The sequence below is a fragment of the Stigmatopora argus genome, chromosome 13 (genome assembly GCF_051989625.1).
Source record: "Stigmatopora argus isolate UIUO_Sarg chromosome 13, RoL_Sarg_1.0, whole genome shotgun sequence".
Taxonomy (NCBI): Eukaryota; Metazoa; Chordata; class Actinopteri; order Syngnathiformes; family Syngnathidae; genus Stigmatopora; species Stigmatopora argus.
Genome location: NC_135399.1, coordinates 4966932 through 4981877, shown reverse-complemented (window position 1 = coordinate 4981877; position 14946 = coordinate 4966932). Strand labels below are relative to the sequence as shown.

At 43.6% G+C, this 14946-nt stretch overlaps 27 non-coding genes across 27 annotated transcripts; all 27 read left to right on the top strand.

Annotated features, from left to right (window-relative positions):
* The first annotated feature begins 2669 nt into the window (after nt 1-2669).
* Nucleotides 2670-2742, top strand: trnav-uac (transfer RNA valine (anticodon UAC)). Its single transcript has one exon. It is a non-coding gene; the product is annotated as a tRNA-Val (tRNA).
* An 89-nt stretch (nt 2743-2831) lies between these two features.
* On the top strand, nt 2832-2904 carry trnai-uau (transfer RNA isoleucine (anticodon UAU)). Its single transcript has one exon. It is a non-coding gene; the product is annotated as a tRNA-Ile (tRNA).
* Nucleotides 2905-2993: 89 nt separating this feature from the next.
* Nucleotides 2994-3066, top strand: trnav-cac (transfer RNA valine (anticodon CAC)). The gene has a single exon. It is a non-coding gene; the product is annotated as a tRNA-Val (tRNA).
* A 253-nt stretch (nt 3067-3319) lies between these two features.
* On the top strand, nt 3320-3392 carry trnav-cac (transfer RNA valine (anticodon CAC)). Its single transcript has one exon. It is a non-coding gene; the product is annotated as a tRNA-Val (tRNA).
* An 89-nt stretch (nt 3393-3481) lies between these two features.
* Nucleotides 3482-3554, top strand: trnav-uac (transfer RNA valine (anticodon UAC)). Its single transcript has one exon. It is a non-coding gene; the product is annotated as a tRNA-Val (tRNA).
* Nucleotides 3555-3643: 89 nt separating this feature from the next.
* On the top strand, nt 3644-3716 carry trnad-auc (transfer RNA aspartic acid (anticodon AUC)). The gene has a single exon. It is a non-coding gene; the product is annotated as a tRNA-Asp (tRNA).
* A 252-nt stretch (nt 3717-3968) lies between these two features.
* trnav-aac (transfer RNA valine (anticodon AAC)) lies at nt 3969-4041 on the top strand. Its single transcript has one exon. It is a non-coding gene; the product is annotated as a tRNA-Val (tRNA).
* A 577-nt stretch (nt 4042-4618) lies between these two features.
* Nucleotides 4619-4691, top strand: trnav-cac (transfer RNA valine (anticodon CAC)). Its single transcript has one exon. It is a non-coding gene; the product is annotated as a tRNA-Val (tRNA).
* Nucleotides 4692-4781: 90 nt separating this feature from the next.
* On the top strand, nt 4782-4854 carry trnav-cac (transfer RNA valine (anticodon CAC)). Its single transcript has one exon. It is a non-coding gene; the product is annotated as a tRNA-Val (tRNA).
* Nucleotides 4855-4943: 89 nt separating this feature from the next.
* trnav-uac (transfer RNA valine (anticodon UAC)) lies at nt 4944-5016 on the top strand. Its single transcript has one exon. It is a non-coding gene; the product is annotated as a tRNA-Val (tRNA).
* Nucleotides 5017-5112: 96 nt separating this feature from the next.
* On the top strand, nt 5113-5185 carry trnav-cac (transfer RNA valine (anticodon CAC)). Its single transcript has one exon. It is a non-coding gene; the product is annotated as a tRNA-Val (tRNA).
* A 252-nt stretch (nt 5186-5437) lies between these two features.
* trnav-aac (transfer RNA valine (anticodon AAC)) lies at nt 5438-5510 on the top strand. Its single transcript has one exon. It is a non-coding gene; the product is annotated as a tRNA-Val (tRNA).
* A 577-nt stretch (nt 5511-6087) lies between these two features.
* On the top strand, nt 6088-6160 carry trnav-cac (transfer RNA valine (anticodon CAC)). Its single transcript has one exon. It is a non-coding gene; the product is annotated as a tRNA-Val (tRNA).
* A 90-nt stretch (nt 6161-6250) lies between these two features.
* trnav-cac (transfer RNA valine (anticodon CAC)) lies at nt 6251-6323 on the top strand. The gene has a single exon. It is a non-coding gene; the product is annotated as a tRNA-Val (tRNA).
* An 89-nt stretch (nt 6324-6412) lies between these two features.
* trnav-uac (transfer RNA valine (anticodon UAC)) lies at nt 6413-6485 on the top strand. Its single transcript has one exon. It is a non-coding gene; the product is annotated as a tRNA-Val (tRNA).
* Nucleotides 6486-6581: 96 nt separating this feature from the next.
* trnav-cac (transfer RNA valine (anticodon CAC)) lies at nt 6582-6654 on the top strand. Its single transcript has one exon. It is a non-coding gene; the product is annotated as a tRNA-Val (tRNA).
* A 251-nt stretch (nt 6655-6905) lies between these two features.
* On the top strand, nt 6906-6978 carry trnav-uac (transfer RNA valine (anticodon UAC)). Its single transcript has one exon. It is a non-coding gene; the product is annotated as a tRNA-Val (tRNA).
* Nucleotides 6979-7067: 89 nt separating this feature from the next.
* On the top strand, nt 7068-7140 carry trnav-aac (transfer RNA valine (anticodon AAC)). Its single transcript has one exon. It is a non-coding gene; the product is annotated as a tRNA-Val (tRNA).
* Nucleotides 7141-7392: 252 nt separating this feature from the next.
* On the top strand, nt 7393-7465 carry trnae-cuc (transfer RNA glutamic acid (anticodon CUC)). Its single transcript has one exon. It is a non-coding gene; the product is annotated as a tRNA-Glu (tRNA).
* Nucleotides 7466-11402: 3937 nt separating this feature from the next.
* On the top strand, nt 11403-11475 carry trnav-uac (transfer RNA valine (anticodon UAC)). Its single transcript has one exon. It is a non-coding gene; the product is annotated as a tRNA-Val (tRNA).
* A 1098-nt stretch (nt 11476-12573) lies between these two features.
* trnav-cac (transfer RNA valine (anticodon CAC)) lies at nt 12574-12646 on the top strand. The gene has a single exon. It is a non-coding gene; the product is annotated as a tRNA-Val (tRNA).
* A 253-nt stretch (nt 12647-12899) lies between these two features.
* Nucleotides 12900-12972, top strand: trnag-ccc (transfer RNA glycine (anticodon CCC)). Its single transcript has one exon. It is a non-coding gene; the product is annotated as a tRNA-Gly (tRNA).
* An 89-nt stretch (nt 12973-13061) lies between these two features.
* Nucleotides 13062-13134, top strand: trnav-cac (transfer RNA valine (anticodon CAC)). The gene has a single exon. It is a non-coding gene; the product is annotated as a tRNA-Val (tRNA).
* A 96-nt stretch (nt 13135-13230) lies between these two features.
* Nucleotides 13231-13303, top strand: trnav-cac (transfer RNA valine (anticodon CAC)). The gene has a single exon. It is a non-coding gene; the product is annotated as a tRNA-Val (tRNA).
* A 415-nt stretch (nt 13304-13718) lies between these two features.
* On the top strand, nt 13719-13791 carry trnav-cac (transfer RNA valine (anticodon CAC)). Its single transcript has one exon. It is a non-coding gene; the product is annotated as a tRNA-Val (tRNA).
* Nucleotides 13792-13880: 89 nt separating this feature from the next.
* Nucleotides 13881-13953, top strand: trnav-aac (transfer RNA valine (anticodon AAC)). The gene has a single exon. It is a non-coding gene; the product is annotated as a tRNA-Val (tRNA).
* Nucleotides 13954-14530: 577 nt separating this feature from the next.
* On the top strand, nt 14531-14603 carry trnav-aac (transfer RNA valine (anticodon AAC)). Its single transcript has one exon. It is a non-coding gene; the product is annotated as a tRNA-Val (tRNA).
* Nucleotides 14604-14946: the final 343 nt, after the last annotated feature.

Here is a 14946-nt window from a genome sequence, read left to right as displayed (position 1 = left end):
ATCTGCCTGGTTTGTACTGTTTGGGGGGATTTAGCTGGCTCAGAATTCAGTGAGCAGGTCTTGGACACTGGACATCTGAACAGCAATCCCAGCGGTGCCTCCAAAATGTTACACCCTGCATTCGATCTTGACACACAGGGGGAAATAATCAGAACAGCGAGATGTTGTTGTTACTTCAATCCAAACTTTTACTGTAATAATTAACACAAAAACCCATAACATACAATTAAACCCATATATATACATTATCAACACGTTAGAACCCAAAACATAATGTACAATTACACCTATATATATATAAATATATATATTAGCAACACTTTAGAACCCAAAACACAATGCACACACACATTCGTTCAACACACGGTCATAACTTGTTATATCTTTTCCTTTTACAACTTCTAGTAGTCCTACTATCATTCAACAGGGTAAACAATGCAATATCAATAATATAAAATCCTTTCTATGACCGTTATAGACACTGTCAACGATAATGGTGGCCGAAGGTAGCGTGCTAAATGCTATTCCATGTGCGTGACCCGAGACTCTCACATTCACGCCCGTAATTCAAACGTAAATAAACATTAATAACCATTATCTCTTTTCTCACACGCTAAACAGTGTATATTACAAACCCCAAACTCAAACAACCTTTACAACAAACAGCATACCTTGACACACAGGGGGAAATAATCAGAACAGCGAGATGTTGTTGTTACTTCAATCCAAACTTTTACTGTAATGATTCAACACACCTCCCGTGCCTCAAGCTATTTGCTAAGACATCAATAATCGAATACCGATCTACTTTAACATGCCCCACACTTGCCATGTGGATCCAAGGATCACCAATCGAACACCGATACACACATTCAATCCAAACTCGTCATAGCTTCTTTACATGCAATCGTTAATAAATCAAACACTCTAGCATGTCACACTAATAAATCAAACACTCTAGTATGTCACACTAATAGATCAAACACTCTAGTATGTCACACATACAGCAGGTCCAGAGTTTTTTGTTCCCTGGTGTGGCACTTCACAAACTGAGTGAAGGTGGGGAGAGTAGAAGCCAAGGGAGCATGGTTAAAATCACCAGAGATAAGAAGGAGAGACTGGGGGTGTGACGTTTGCAGCCGGGACACAGTGGCGTGAAGCAGCTCGCGGGCGACTGTCGCATCGGCCGAGGGACGTATATACGCAGTTATTATGATAACGTGCGAGAACTCCCGGGGGATGTAAAACGGCCTGATGCTAACAGCTACTAGCTCGATATCTCGAGTGCAGAGTCGCTCCTTCACAGTAATGTGCCCGGGGCTGCACCATCTACTATTAATAAAAACAGCCAGTCCCCCCCCTTTCTTCCTACCGCTCTCCTCAGCATCTCTGTCCGCCCTCACCAGCTGAAAACCGTCCAAGGAGACGAGAGAGTCCGGAATTAGTTCATTCAGCCAGGTCTCCGTGAAGCACATAATGCAGATATTCCGATATTGTCGTTGTTGTTTGGTCAGCGCCGTTAGCTCTTCCATCTTATTGGGGAGAGATCTTACGTTCCCCATAATAATAGATGGAATGCTGGGTCTGAAGCGTCGCTTTCTCTCCTGACATTTTCGTCCAGCTCTGCATCCTCTTCTCTTCCTCTTTAACTCCGCGGGGAGGTCCAGGTCCAGGTCCAGGGGAATCCAGGTGTTGCGTAGCGCTAACAGCTGATCCTTTGTGTAAGACAGCGGAGGCATGGCTGAGTGGGTCAAAATATAATGTCCAGAATTCCCAAAAGATAAACTAAACTAATAGCTCAAAGACTGCCTCTCGCACAACTTGAGTCTCGGAGTAGAGTCTTGAAAGTAAAGTTTTAAAACATTAAAGTTTGGAATATAATATATAAAGCAAAGTAACAAGTAAAATCTTAAGAGACAATAAAATGTAAAAATAAAGGATAAAAAAGCTCTAAAAAAGCCCTAAAAACACAGAATACGAGTGAGGGTTTAGGGAGCCACTGCAACTAGCAGCCGCTTTGAACGGCGCCTATGATGATTATCACATTCGCCTAACACGCGAAAGGCCCCCAGTTCGAAACTGGGTGGAAACAGAATACTCATTGTTATTTGACTTATAGTTCAAGCAGTACACTGGGTTGGGAAATGATTGGGTCTGCTACCAACTTTAGCTGAAGTATTTGTTTCTATAGTGTAGTGGTTATCATGTTCGCCTTGCACGTGAAAGGCCCGCAGTTCAAAACTGGGTGGAAACCGAATACTCTTTGTAATTTGACTTGTAGTTCAAGAAGTACACTGGGTTGGGAAATATCTGGGTCTGCTACCAAATTTGGGTTTAAGTAGTTGTTTCCATAGTGTAGTGGTTATCACGTCTGCCTAACACGTGAAAGGCCCCCAGTTCATAACTGGGTGGAAACAGAATACTCTTTTTTATTTGACTTGTATTTCAAGCAGTACACTGGGTTGAGAAATGGTTGGACCTGCTACCAAATTTAGTTTAAGTAGTTGTTTCCATAGTGTAGTGGTTATCACATACGCTTAACACGCGAAAGGCCCCCAGTTCGAAACTGGGTGGAAACAGAATACTCTTTGTTATTTGACTTGTAGTTCAAGCAGTACACTGGTTTGGGAAATGATTGGGTCTGCTACCAAATTACGGTCAAAGTAGTTGTTTCCATAGTGTAGTGGTTATCACGTTCGCCTTACACGCGAAAGGCCCCCATTTCGAAACTGGGTGGAAACCGAATACTCTTTGTTATTTGACTTGTAGTTCAAGCAGTACACTGGTTGGGAATTGATTGGGTCTGCTACCAACTTTGGGTTGAAGTAGTTGTTTCCATAGTGTAGTGGTTATCACGTTCGCCTTATACGCGAAAGGCCCCCAGTTCGAAACTGGGTGGAAACCGAATACTCTTTGTTATTTGACTTGTAGTTCAAGCAGTACACTGGTTGGGAATTGATTGGGTCTGCTACCAACTTTGGGTTGAAGTAGTTGTTTCCATAGTGTAGTGGTTATCACGTTCGCCTCACACGCGAAAGGTCCCCAGTTCGAAACTGGGTGGAAACAGAATATTCTTTGTTATTTGACTTGTACTTCAAGCAGTACACTGGTTTGGGAAATGATTGGGTCTGCTACCAAATTAGGGTCAAAGTAGTTGTTTCCATAGTGTAGTGGTTATCATGTTCGCCTTACACGCGCAAGCCCCCCATTTCGAAACTGGGTGGAAACAGAATACTCTTTGTTATTTGACTTGTAGTTCAAGCAGTACACTGGGTTGGGAAATGATTGGGTCTGCTAACAAATTTGGGTTGAAGTAGTTGTTTCCATAGTGTAGTGGTTATCATGTTCGCCTCACACGCGAAAGCTCCCCATTTCGAAACTGGGTGGAAACAGACTATGCTTTGTTATTTGACTTGTAATTCAAGCAGTACACTGGGTTGAGAAATGGTTGGACCTGCTACCAACTTTAGTTTAAGCAGTTGTTTCCATAGTGTAGTGGTTATCACATTCGCCTTACACGCGAAAGGCCCGAAGTTCAAAACTGGGTGGAAACAGAATACTCTTTGTTATTTGACTTGTAGTTCAAGCAGTACACTGGGTTGAGAAATGGTTGGACCTGCTACCAACTTTAGTTTAAGTAGTTGTTTCCATAGTGTAGTGGTTATCACATTCGCCTATCACGCGAAAGGCCCCCAGTTCGAAACTGAGTGGAAACAGAATACTCTTTGTTATTTGACTTGTAGTTCAAGCAGTACACTGGGTTGGGAAATATTTGGGTCTGCTACCAAATTTGGGTTTAAGTAGTTGTTTCCATAGTGTAGTGGTTATCACGTCTGCCTAACACGTGAAAGGCCCCCAGTTCATAACTGGGTGGAAACAGAATACTCTTTGTTATTTGACTTGTAGTTCAAGCAGTACACTAGGTTGAGAAATGGTTGGACCTGCTACCAAATTTAGTTTAAGTAGCTGTTTCCATAGTGTAGTGGTTATCACATTCGCCTAACACGCGAAAGGCCCCCAGTTCGAAACTGGGTGGAAACAGAATATTCTTTGTTATTTGACTTGTACTTCAAGCAGTACACTGGTTTGGGAAATGATTGGGTCTGCTACCAACTTAGGGTCAAAGTAGTTGTTTCCATACTGTAGTGGTTATCACGTTCGCCTTACACGCGCAAAGCCCCCATTTCGAAACTGGGTGGAAACAGAATACTCTCTGTTATTTGACTTGTAGTTCAAGCAGTACACTGGGTTGGGAAATGATTGGTTCTGCTACCAACATTAGCTGAAGTATTTGTTTCTATAGTGTAGTGGTTATCATGTTCGCCTTGCACGTGAAAGGCCTGCAGTTCAAAACTGGGTGGAAACCGAATACTCTTTGTAATTTGACTTGTAGTTCAAGAAGTACACTGGGTTGGGAAATATCTGGGTCTGCTACCAAATTTGGGTTTAAGTAGTTGTTTCCATAGTGTAGTGGTTATCACGTCTGCCTAACACGTGAAAGGCCCCCAGTTCATAACTGGGTGGAAACAGAATACTCTTTGTTATTTGACTTGTAGTTCAAGCAGTACACTGGTTGGGAATTGGTTGGGTCTGCTACCAACTTTGGGTTGAAGTAGTTGTTTCCATAGTGTAGTGGTTATCACGTTCGCCTCACACGCGAAAGGTCCCCAGTTCGAAACTGGGTGGAAACAGAATATTCTTTGTTATTTGACTTGTACTTCAAGCAGTACACTGGTTTGGGAAATGATTGGGTCTGCTACCAACTTTGGGTTGAAGTAGTTGTTTCCATAGTGTAGTGGTTATCATGTTCGCCTCACACGCGAAAGCTCCCCAGTTCGAAACTGGGTGGAAACAGACTATGCTTTGTTATTTGACTTGTAATTCAAGCAGTACACTGGGTTGAGAAATGGTTGGAACTGCTACCAAATTTAGTTTAAGCAGTTGTTTCCATAGTGTAGTGGTTATCACATTCGCCTTACACGCGAAAGGCCCCCAGTTCGAAACTGGGTGGAAACAGAATACTCTTTCTGTTTTGTTATCTGAATTGTTCTTCAAGCAGTGCACTGGGTCGGGATTCTGTTGGGCCTGCTACCAAATTAGGTTGAAGGAGTTGTTTCCATAGTGTAGTGGTTATCATGTTTGCCTCACACGCGAAAGGTCCCCAGTTCGAAACTGGGTGGAAACATTATAAGTTTTGTTATACGACTTGTATTTCAAGCAGTACACTGGGTTGGGAAATGATTGGGTCTGCTACCAAATTTGGGTTTAAGTAGTTGTTTCCATAGTGTAGTGGTTATCACGTCTGCCTAACACCTGAAAGGCCCCCAGTTCATAACTGGGTGGAAACAGAATACTCTTTGTTATTTGACTTGTAGTTCAAGCAGTACACTAGGTTGAGAAATGGTTGGACCTGCTACCAAATTTAGTTTAAGTAGCTGTTTCCATAGTGTAGTGGTTATCACATTCGCCTAACACGCGAAAGGCCCCCAGTTCGAAACTGGGTGGAAACAGAATACTCTTTGTTATTTGACTTGTAGTTCAAGCAGTACACTGGTTTGGGAAATGATTGGGTCTGCTACCAAATTAGGGTCAAAGTAGTTGTTTCCATACTGTAGTGGTTATCACGTTCGCCTTACACGCGCAAAGCCCCCATTTCGAAACTGGGTGGAAACAGAATACTCTTTGTTATTTGACTTGTAGTTCAAGCAGTACACTGGGTTGGGAAATGATTAGTTCTGCTACCAACATTAGCTGAAGTATTTGTTTCTATAGTGTAGTGGTTATCATGTTCGCCTTGCACGTGAAAGGCCCGCAGTTCAAAACTGGGTGGAAACCGAATACTCTTTGTAATTTGACTTGTAGTTCAAGAAGTACACTGGGTTGGGAAATATCTGGGTCTGCTACCAAATTTGGGTTTAAGTAGTTGTTTCCATAGTGTAGTGGTTATCACGTCTGCCTAACACGTGAAAGGCCCCCAGTTCATAACTGGGTGGAAACAGAATACTCTTTGTTATTTGACTTGTAGTTCAAGCAGTACACTGGTTGGGAATTGATTGGGTCTGCTACCAACTTTGGGTTGAAGTAGTTGTTTCCATAGTGTAGTGGTTATCACGTTCGCCTCACACGCGAAAGGTCCCCAGTTCGAAACTGGGTGGAAACAGAATATTATTTGTTATTTGACTTGTACTTCAAGCAGTACACTGGTTTGGGAAATGATTGGGTCTGCTACCAACTTTGGGTTGAAGTAGTTGTTTCCATAGTGTAGTGGTTATCATGTTCCCCTCACACGCGAAAGCTCCCCAGTTCGAAACTGGGTGGAAACAGACTATGCTTTGTTATTTGACTTGTAATTCAAGCAGTACACTGGGTTGAGAAATGGTTGGACCTGCTACCAAATTTAGTTTAAGCAGTTGTTTCCATAGTGTAGTGGTTATCACATTCGCCTTACACGCGAAAGGCCCCCAGTTCGAAACTGGGTGGAAACAGAATACTCTTTCTGTTTTGTTATCTGAATTGTTCTTCAAGCAGTGCACTGGGTCGGGTTTCTGTTGGGCCTGCTACCAAATTAGGTTGAAGGAGTTGTTTCCATAGTGTAGTGGTTATCACGTTTGCCTCACACGCGAAAGGTCCCCAGTTCGAAACTGGGTGGAAACATTATAAGCTTTGTTATACGACTTGTATTTCAAGCAGTACACTGGGTTGGGAAATGATTGGGTCTGCTACCAACTTTAGCTGAAGTATTTGTTTCTATAGTGTAGTGGTTATCATGTTCGCCTTGCACGTGAAAGGCCCGCAGGTCAAAACTGGGTGGAAACCGAATACTCTTTGTAATTTGACTTGTAGTTCAAGCAGTACACTGGGTTGGGAAATGATTGGGTCTGCTACCAACTTTAGTTTAAGCAGTTGTTTCCATAGTGTAGTGGTTATCACATTCGCCTTACACGCGAAAGGCCCCCAGTTCGAAACTGGGTGGAAACAGAATACTCTTTGTTATTTGATTTGTAGTTCAAGCAGTACACTAGGTTGAGAAATGGTTGGACCTGCTACCAAATTTAGTTTAAGTAGTTGTTTCCATAGTGTAGTGGTTATCACATTCGCCTAACACGCGAAAGGCCCCCAGTTCGAAACTGGGTGGAAACGGAATACTCTTTGTTATTTGACTTGTAGTTCAAGCAGTACACTGGTTAGGGAAATGATTGGGTCTGCTACCAAATTAGGGTCAAAGTAGTTGTTTCCATACTGTAGTGGTTATCACGTTCGCCTTACACGCGCAAGGCCCCCATTTCGAAACTGGGTGGAAACAGAATACTCTTTGTTATTTGACTTGTAGTTCAAGCAGTACACTGGGTTGGGAAATATTTGGGTCTGCTACCAAATTTAGTTGAAGGAGATGTTTCCGTAGTGTAGTGGTTATCACGTTCGCCTCTCATGCGAAAGGTCCCCAGTTCGAAACTGGGTGGAAACAGACTATGCTGTAATATCTTTGCAGGTTATATAACTGTTAATATATCCATAACAGTAATAGACGGCGGAGCCCAGGGTAAAACACGTGTAGCTCTTTATTGCCCACTCTCCAACAACACACACACTCACAAACCGGACACACAACACTACTACTTCCGGGTTACGCTGTGCTACCCCACGGCTCCAGGGGCGTGGTTAAACACTCTTCCATAACCCGACGCAACTATCATTATCAATATATTACACTCCTCCCCCTTTAACTATGAAGTTCCTATTTAGACTTAGCACTCAACTCCAACAATTATCTTTGCCTCATTAACTTTTTATAATTTTACTTCTCAACTTGTAACTAAATTATTACTGCTAACACAACCATTAGACTCAATATTCCAGTCTTTGACATTTCAATCTCAGGAACTCTTTTCACATTTTTGTATGAACAGGAACTCTTTTATTTTAGGAACGACGTTCCTCACCACTGACCGATCACAAATTCAGTCGCTTCGGAGGTGCTCTATCTCTCACTGGGTACCTGCGCCCACACACCTCTGGGGAACTGACTGCTCGGTTGTCAGGTGTAACTGTCTTGTCACAGGCCACTGAGCCTGGCGAAGATGTTACACGTGTCTCTTCAGGTGAGTACGGGCTACCACCTACTGCTCCAGGTGTGCCTTTCCCCCCCACATCTGCGTGAACCACCACAGGGTACTTGTTTGTGATGTCCAGCTGCTCATCCGGAAGCTCCAATGTCTCTGGTCTGGACGGTTGGTTGTACAGCAGATGATCAATGTGGATCGAGCGTCGGCTCACACCATTCCACACCAGGTAGGTGACTGGTCCGAGTCTCTTTTCCACTGTTCCTTTTGTCCACCTCTCCTTCCCTCCACGGAAATTCCGGATCAGAACTGAGTCACCCTCAGACAGATGTCTCAGCTTGGAGGTGGTTCTATCATGATAGTGTTTCTGCTTCTCTTGTTTTGCTTCCACCACTCGAGCGAGATCTGGTTTCAGTAAGCTGAACCTGGTCCTGATTTGACGTTTTAAAAACAGTTCCGCTGGTGCACATCCTGTAACAGTGTGCGGTGTACTCCTGTATGCTATCAGGAAGTTAGCTAGCCTGTGCTGCATAGTTATTGTGACCTTTTGTTTCTTCTCCTCGAGTACTTGTTTCAGCAGTGATGCTTTCACTGTCTGAACTGCTCGCTCTGCCGCTCCATTGGAAGCGGGATGGTAAGCTGGTACCAAAGTTTGTTTTATTCCGTTGCTCAGCAGGAATGTCTTGTACTCCTGCGAAGTGAATTGAGGTCCGTTGTCAGAAACAATCTCCTCAGGAAGCCCGTAGGAAGCAAAAATATTCCGCAACGCCTCAATCATTTTGGTTGCTGTGGTTGTTGCCATGGCGATGACCTCCAGCCATTTTGAATGACTGTCCACTAGTACTAAAAAGTGGTGTTGGTCTTTCTCTGCAAAGTCAATATGTATTCTCTGCCAAACTCTAGTCGGCCATTTCCAGACGTGTAGAGGTGCGGTTGCAGGTAGTTTCCTCACACTCTGACAGGCGTCACATTGTTGTACTGTATGTTCTATGTCACTGTCCAATTGCGGCCACCACAAATAGCTCCTGGCCAAGGCCTTCATCCTGCACCCTCCCGGGTGTCCTAGGTGAAGATCATGCAGTAGTCGCTCTCGGTGTGCTGGTGGAATGATAACTCGAATTCCCCACAATATGCAACCTTGTTCCACCGACAGTTCATTTTTCCTGAAAAAGTATGGTTTCAGTCTCTCGTCCTTGTTTTGACTTGGCCATCCAGACCGAGTCAGCTCCAGTACTTTGCATAGGACTGGGTCCCTGAGAGTGCTCTGTGCAATCTCTGTAGCTTGCACGGGAAGCTCATCTACTACTGAGAAATAGAAGATGCTGTTTTCCTCCGCGGTGTTATCCTTCCCCTTCCCGGGCAGTTTAGATAACGCATGTGCGTTGGCATTTTCTGCTGACGTTCTGTACTCTATACTGTAGTCACTTCCTCCGTCTTCATCTTCCTCTCCAAAGTCGTTGTCTTGGTCATCACTACCAAAGTCATCTGCTGAATCATTTTTGGTTTTGGGGAGTTTTTCCTCGGAGTCCTCACTTTCATCCTGTGAATCCTTGGAGTGCTTGTGCTTTTGCTCACGGGGTACTGCACGCACTTTCTTGGGCTTTGAGTCACCATACTCCTCATCTGCATCGTTACCGCCCCTTGCTGGTATAACTGAGAAGATGCGTGCCCAGTCCAGTTTGAAGTTTTTGAGCCAGTTACGGCCAAGTAGCGCTGGTCTGTCACCTTTTACGATCACTAATGGTAGCTCCCCACTCTGGGTCCCATATTTTACCTTGGCCGTCACTTGTCCCCTCAAAGGAATGTTCTCTCCGGAAAAAGTTGACAGCTGCACTTTACTTACTTCCAAAGGCAGATGAGAGAGATGCTTCTTATACACAATTTCTGAAACCAGTGTTACAGCTGCTCCTGTGTCCAGTTGCATCTCGAGAGGAGTTCCTTCTAATATGACCTGTACTGTCATTTCCTTCCTCCAATTCCCGACAGCATTTGTGGGATACACGGCATTCAAGCGATATGACTCCCACAGTTCATCATCCGCATTTCCTGTTGTCTCATTTTTATTTCCTTTTACATACTGCGTGTGTCCTTGCCAATTTTTAGTTTTACACATCCTTGCTATGTGTCCTACTTTTGAACACTTGTAACATGTCTCTCCTTTATACCTGCATTCATGAGCGGCGTGGTTGCTTAGTCCACATCTGTAACAGGGTTGGTGATTTTCTCTTCTCTGTGGTCTGAATTTTCCACTTGTGGTTTTACTTTTCCAATCGCTGGTGGCTGGTTGGTATTTCCATGCACTTTTGCTTGTCTTTTCCTGGTCAATCTTATTTAATGTGGCAGGTTCTTCCATTTTGCTAGCGAACTCCAACGTACTCTTTGATGCCATCTCCATGGACAACGACAGTTCACATGTTTTTTTAAATGTTAGATCTTGCTCCGTGAGTAATCTTCTCTGAATAGCTTCCACTCTCAATCCACAAACAAATCTGTCTCTCATTGCTTCATCCAACTGGAGACCAAATTCGCAGTGGCTGGATAGCTGCTTCAACGCCACGATATAATCCGACACAGACTCGTTCTCTCTCTGATTCCTCTTTTGAAACTTGAATCGCTCCGCGATCACCAGCGGTTTCGGGTTGTAATGAGATGCTAATCTTCCACTTAGCACCTCATATGAGAGGCTACTAGGCTTCTCTGGTATGCAAAGGTGTTTTAACAATCCGTAAGCCTCTGCACCAATTATAGACAGGAACACGTTGGTTTTTTTACCTTCCTCCACTTCGTTGATGATCATCCATTGCTCAAAACGTTCCAAGTAAGATTCAAAATCTTCTTTAACTGCCTCGTATTCGCCGAGATTTCCCAGGAATCTGGCCATGATGCAGCGCCGCCGTTAGCTTAGCACTCGTGCTAATGCTAGTCTGCAAAGTCACGTTACCTCCTTGTAACGCCTTAATCTCTTCGTCCGAAATTTTTAATCCCTACCGCATGGAAAGGGATCCCATCCTCGTCGCCACTGTAATAACTTTGCAGGTTATATAACTGTTAATATATCCATAACAGTAATAGACGGCGGAGCCCAGGGTAAAACACGTGTAGCTCTTTATTGCCCACTCTCCAACAACACACACACTCACAAACCGGACACACAACACTACTACTTCCGGGTTACGCTGTGCTACCCCACGGCTCCAGGGGCGTGGTTAAACACTCTTCCATAACCCGAGGCAACTATCATTATCAATATATTACATATGCTTTGTTATTTGACTTGTAATTCAAGCAGTACACTGGGTTGAGAAATGGTTGGACCTGCTACCAACTTTAGTTTAAGTAGTTGTTTCCATAGTGTAGTGGTTATCACATTCGCCTTACACGCGAAAGGCCCCCAGTTCGAAACTGGGTGGAAACAGAATACTCTTTCTGTTTTTTTATCTGAATTGTTCTTCAAGCAGTGCACTGGGTCGGGATTCTGTTGGGCCTGCTACCAAATTAGGTTGAAGGAGTTGTTTCCATAGTGTAGTGGTTATCACGTTTGCCTCACACGAGAAAGGTCCCCAGTTAATAACTGGGTGGAAACAGAATACTCTTCGTTATTTGACTTGTAGTTCAAGCAGCACACTGGGTTGAGAAATGGTTGGACCTGCTACCAAATTTATTTTAAGTAGTTCTTTCCATAGTGTAGTGGTTATCACATTCGCCTAACACGCGAAAGGCCCCCAGTTCGAAACTGGGTGGAAACAGAATACACTTTGTTATTTGACTTGTAGTTCAAGCAGTACACTGGGTTGGGAAATATCTGGGTCTGCTACCAAATTTGGGTTTAAGTAGTTGTTTCCATAGTGTAGTGGTTATCACGTCTGCCTAACACGTGAAAGGCCCCCAGTTCATAACTGGGTGGAAACAGAATACTCTTTGTTATTTGACTTGTAGTTCAAGCAGTACACTATTTGACTTGTAGTTCAAGCAGTACACTAGGTTGAGAAATGGTTGGACCTGCTACCTAATTTAGTTTAAGTAGTTGTTTCCATAGTGTAGTGGTTATCACATACGCCTAACACGCGAAAGGCCCCCAGTTCATAACTGGGTGGAAACAGAATACTCTTTGTTATTTGACTTGTATTTCAAGCAGTACACTGGGTTGAGAAATGGTTGGACCTGCTACCAAATTTAGTTTAAGTAGTTGTTTCCATAGTGTAGTGGTTATCACATACGCCTAACACGCGAAAGGCCCCCAGTTCGAAACTGGGTGGAAACAGAATACTCTTTGTTATTTGACTTGTAGTTCAAGCAGTACACTGGTTTGGGAAATGATTGGGTCTGCTACCAAATTGCGGTCAAAGTAGTTGTTTCCATAGTGTAGTGGTTATCACGTACGCCTTACACGCGAAAGGCCCCCATTTCGAAACTGGGTGGAAACCGAATACTCTTTGTTATTTGACTTGTAGTTCAAGCAGTACACTTGTTGGGAATTGATTGGGTCTGCTACCAACTTTGGGTTGAAGTAGTTGTTTCCATAGTGTAGTGGTTATCACGTTCGCCTCACACGCGAAAGGTCCCCAGTTCGAAACTGGGTGGAAACAGAATATTCTTTGTTATTTGACTTGTACTTCAAGCAGTACACTGGTTTGGGAAATGATTGGGTCTGCTACCAAATTAGGGTCAAAGTAGTTGTTTCCATAGTGTAGTGGTTATCATGTTCGCCTTACACGCGCAAGGCCCCCATTTTGAAACTGGGTGGAAACAGAATACTCTTTGTTATTTGACTTGTAGTTCAAGCAGTACACTGGGTTGGGAAATGATTGGGTCTGCTACCAAATTTGGGTTGAAGTAGTTGTTTCCATAGTGTAGTGGTTATCATGTTCGCCTCCCACGCGAAAGCTCCCCAGTTCGAAACTGGGTGGAAACAGACTATGCTTTGTAATTTGACTTGTAATTCAAGCAGTACACTGGGTTGAGAAATGGTTGGACCTGCTACCAACTTTAGTTTAAGCAGTTGTTTCCATAGTGTAGTGGTTATCACATTCGCCTCACACGCGAAAGGCCCCCAGTTCGAAACTGGGTGGAAACAGAATACTCTTTCTGTTTTGTTATCTGAATTGTTCTTCAAGCAGTGCACTGGGTCGGGATTCTGTTGGGCCTGCTACCAAATTAGGTTGAAGGAGTTGTTTCCATAGTGTAGTGGTTATCACGTTCGCCTCACACGCGAAAGGTCCCCAGTTCGAAACTGGGTGGAAACATTATAAGCTTTGTTATACGACTTGTATTTCAAGCAGTACACTGGGTTGGGAAATGATTGGGTCTGCTACCAACTTTAGCTGAAGTATTTGTTTCTATAGTGTAGTGGTTATCATGTTCGCCTTGCACGTGAAAGGCCCGCAGGTCAAAACTGGGTGAAAACCGAATACTCCTTGTAATTTCACTTGTAGTTCAAGAAGTACACTGGGTTGGGAAATATCTGGGTCTGCTACCAAATTTGGGTTTAAGTAGTTGTTTCCATAGTGTAGTGGTTATCACGTCTGCCTAACACGCGCAAGGCCCCCAGTTCATAACTGGGTGGAAACAGAATACTCTTTGTTATTTGACTTGTATTTCAAGCAGTACACTGAGTTGGGAAATATCTGGGTCTGCTACCAAATTTGGGTGTAAGTAGTTGTTTCCATAGTGTAGTGGTTATCACGTTCGCCTCACATGCGAAAGGTCCCCAGTTCGAAACTGGGTGGAAACAGACTATGCTTTGTTATTTGACTTGTAATTCAAGCAGTACACTGGGTTGAGAAATGGTTGGACCTGCTACCAAATTTAGTTTAAGTAGTTGTTTCCATAGTGTAGTGGTTATCACATTCGCCTAACACGCGAAAGGCCCCCAGTTCGAAACTGGGTGGAAACAGAATACTCTTTGTTATTTGACTTGTAGTTCAAGCAGTACACTGGGTTGGGAAATATTTGGGTCTGCTACCAAATTTGGGTTTAAGTAGTTGTTTCCATAGTGTAGTGGTTATCACGTCTGCCTAACACGTGAAAGGCCCCCAGTTCATAACTGGGTGGAAACAGAATACTCTTTGTTATTTGACTTGTAGTTCAAGCAGTACACTAGGTTGAGAAATGGTTGGACCTGCTACCAAATTTAGTTTAAGTAGCTGTTTCCATAGTGTAGTGGTTATCACATTCGCCTAACACGCGAAAGGCCCCCATTTCGAAACTGGGTGGAAACAGAATACTCTTTGTTATTTGACTTGTAGTTCAAGCAGTACACTGGGTTGGGAAATGATTGGGTCTGCTACCAAACTTGGGTTGAAGTAGTTGTTTCCATAGTGTAGTGGTTATCACGTTCGCCTCACACCCGCAAGGCCCCCAGTTCATAACTAGGTGGAAACAGAATACTCTTTGTTATTTGACTTGTAGTTCAAGCAGTAAACTGGGTTGAGAAATGGTTGGACCTGCTACCAACTTTAGTTTAAGCAGTTGTTTCCATGGTGTAGTGGTTATCACATTCGCCTAACACGCGAAAGGCCCCCAGTTCGAAACTGGGTGGAAACAGAATACTCATTGTTATTTGACTTGTAGTTCAAGCAGTACACTGGGTTGGGAAATGATTGGGTCTGCTACCAACTTTAGCTGAAGTATTTGTTTCTATAGTGTAGTGGTTATCATGTTCGCCTTGCACGTGAAAGGCCCGCAGTTCAAAACTGGGTGGAAACCGAATACTCTTTGTAATTTGACTTGTAGTTCAAGAAGTACACTGGGTTGGGAAATATCTGGGTCTGCTACCAAATTTGGGTTTAAGTAGTTGTTTCCATAGTGTAGTGGTTATCACGTCTGCCTAACACGTGAAAGGCCCCCAGTTCATAACTGGGTGGAAACAGAATACTCTTTGTTATTT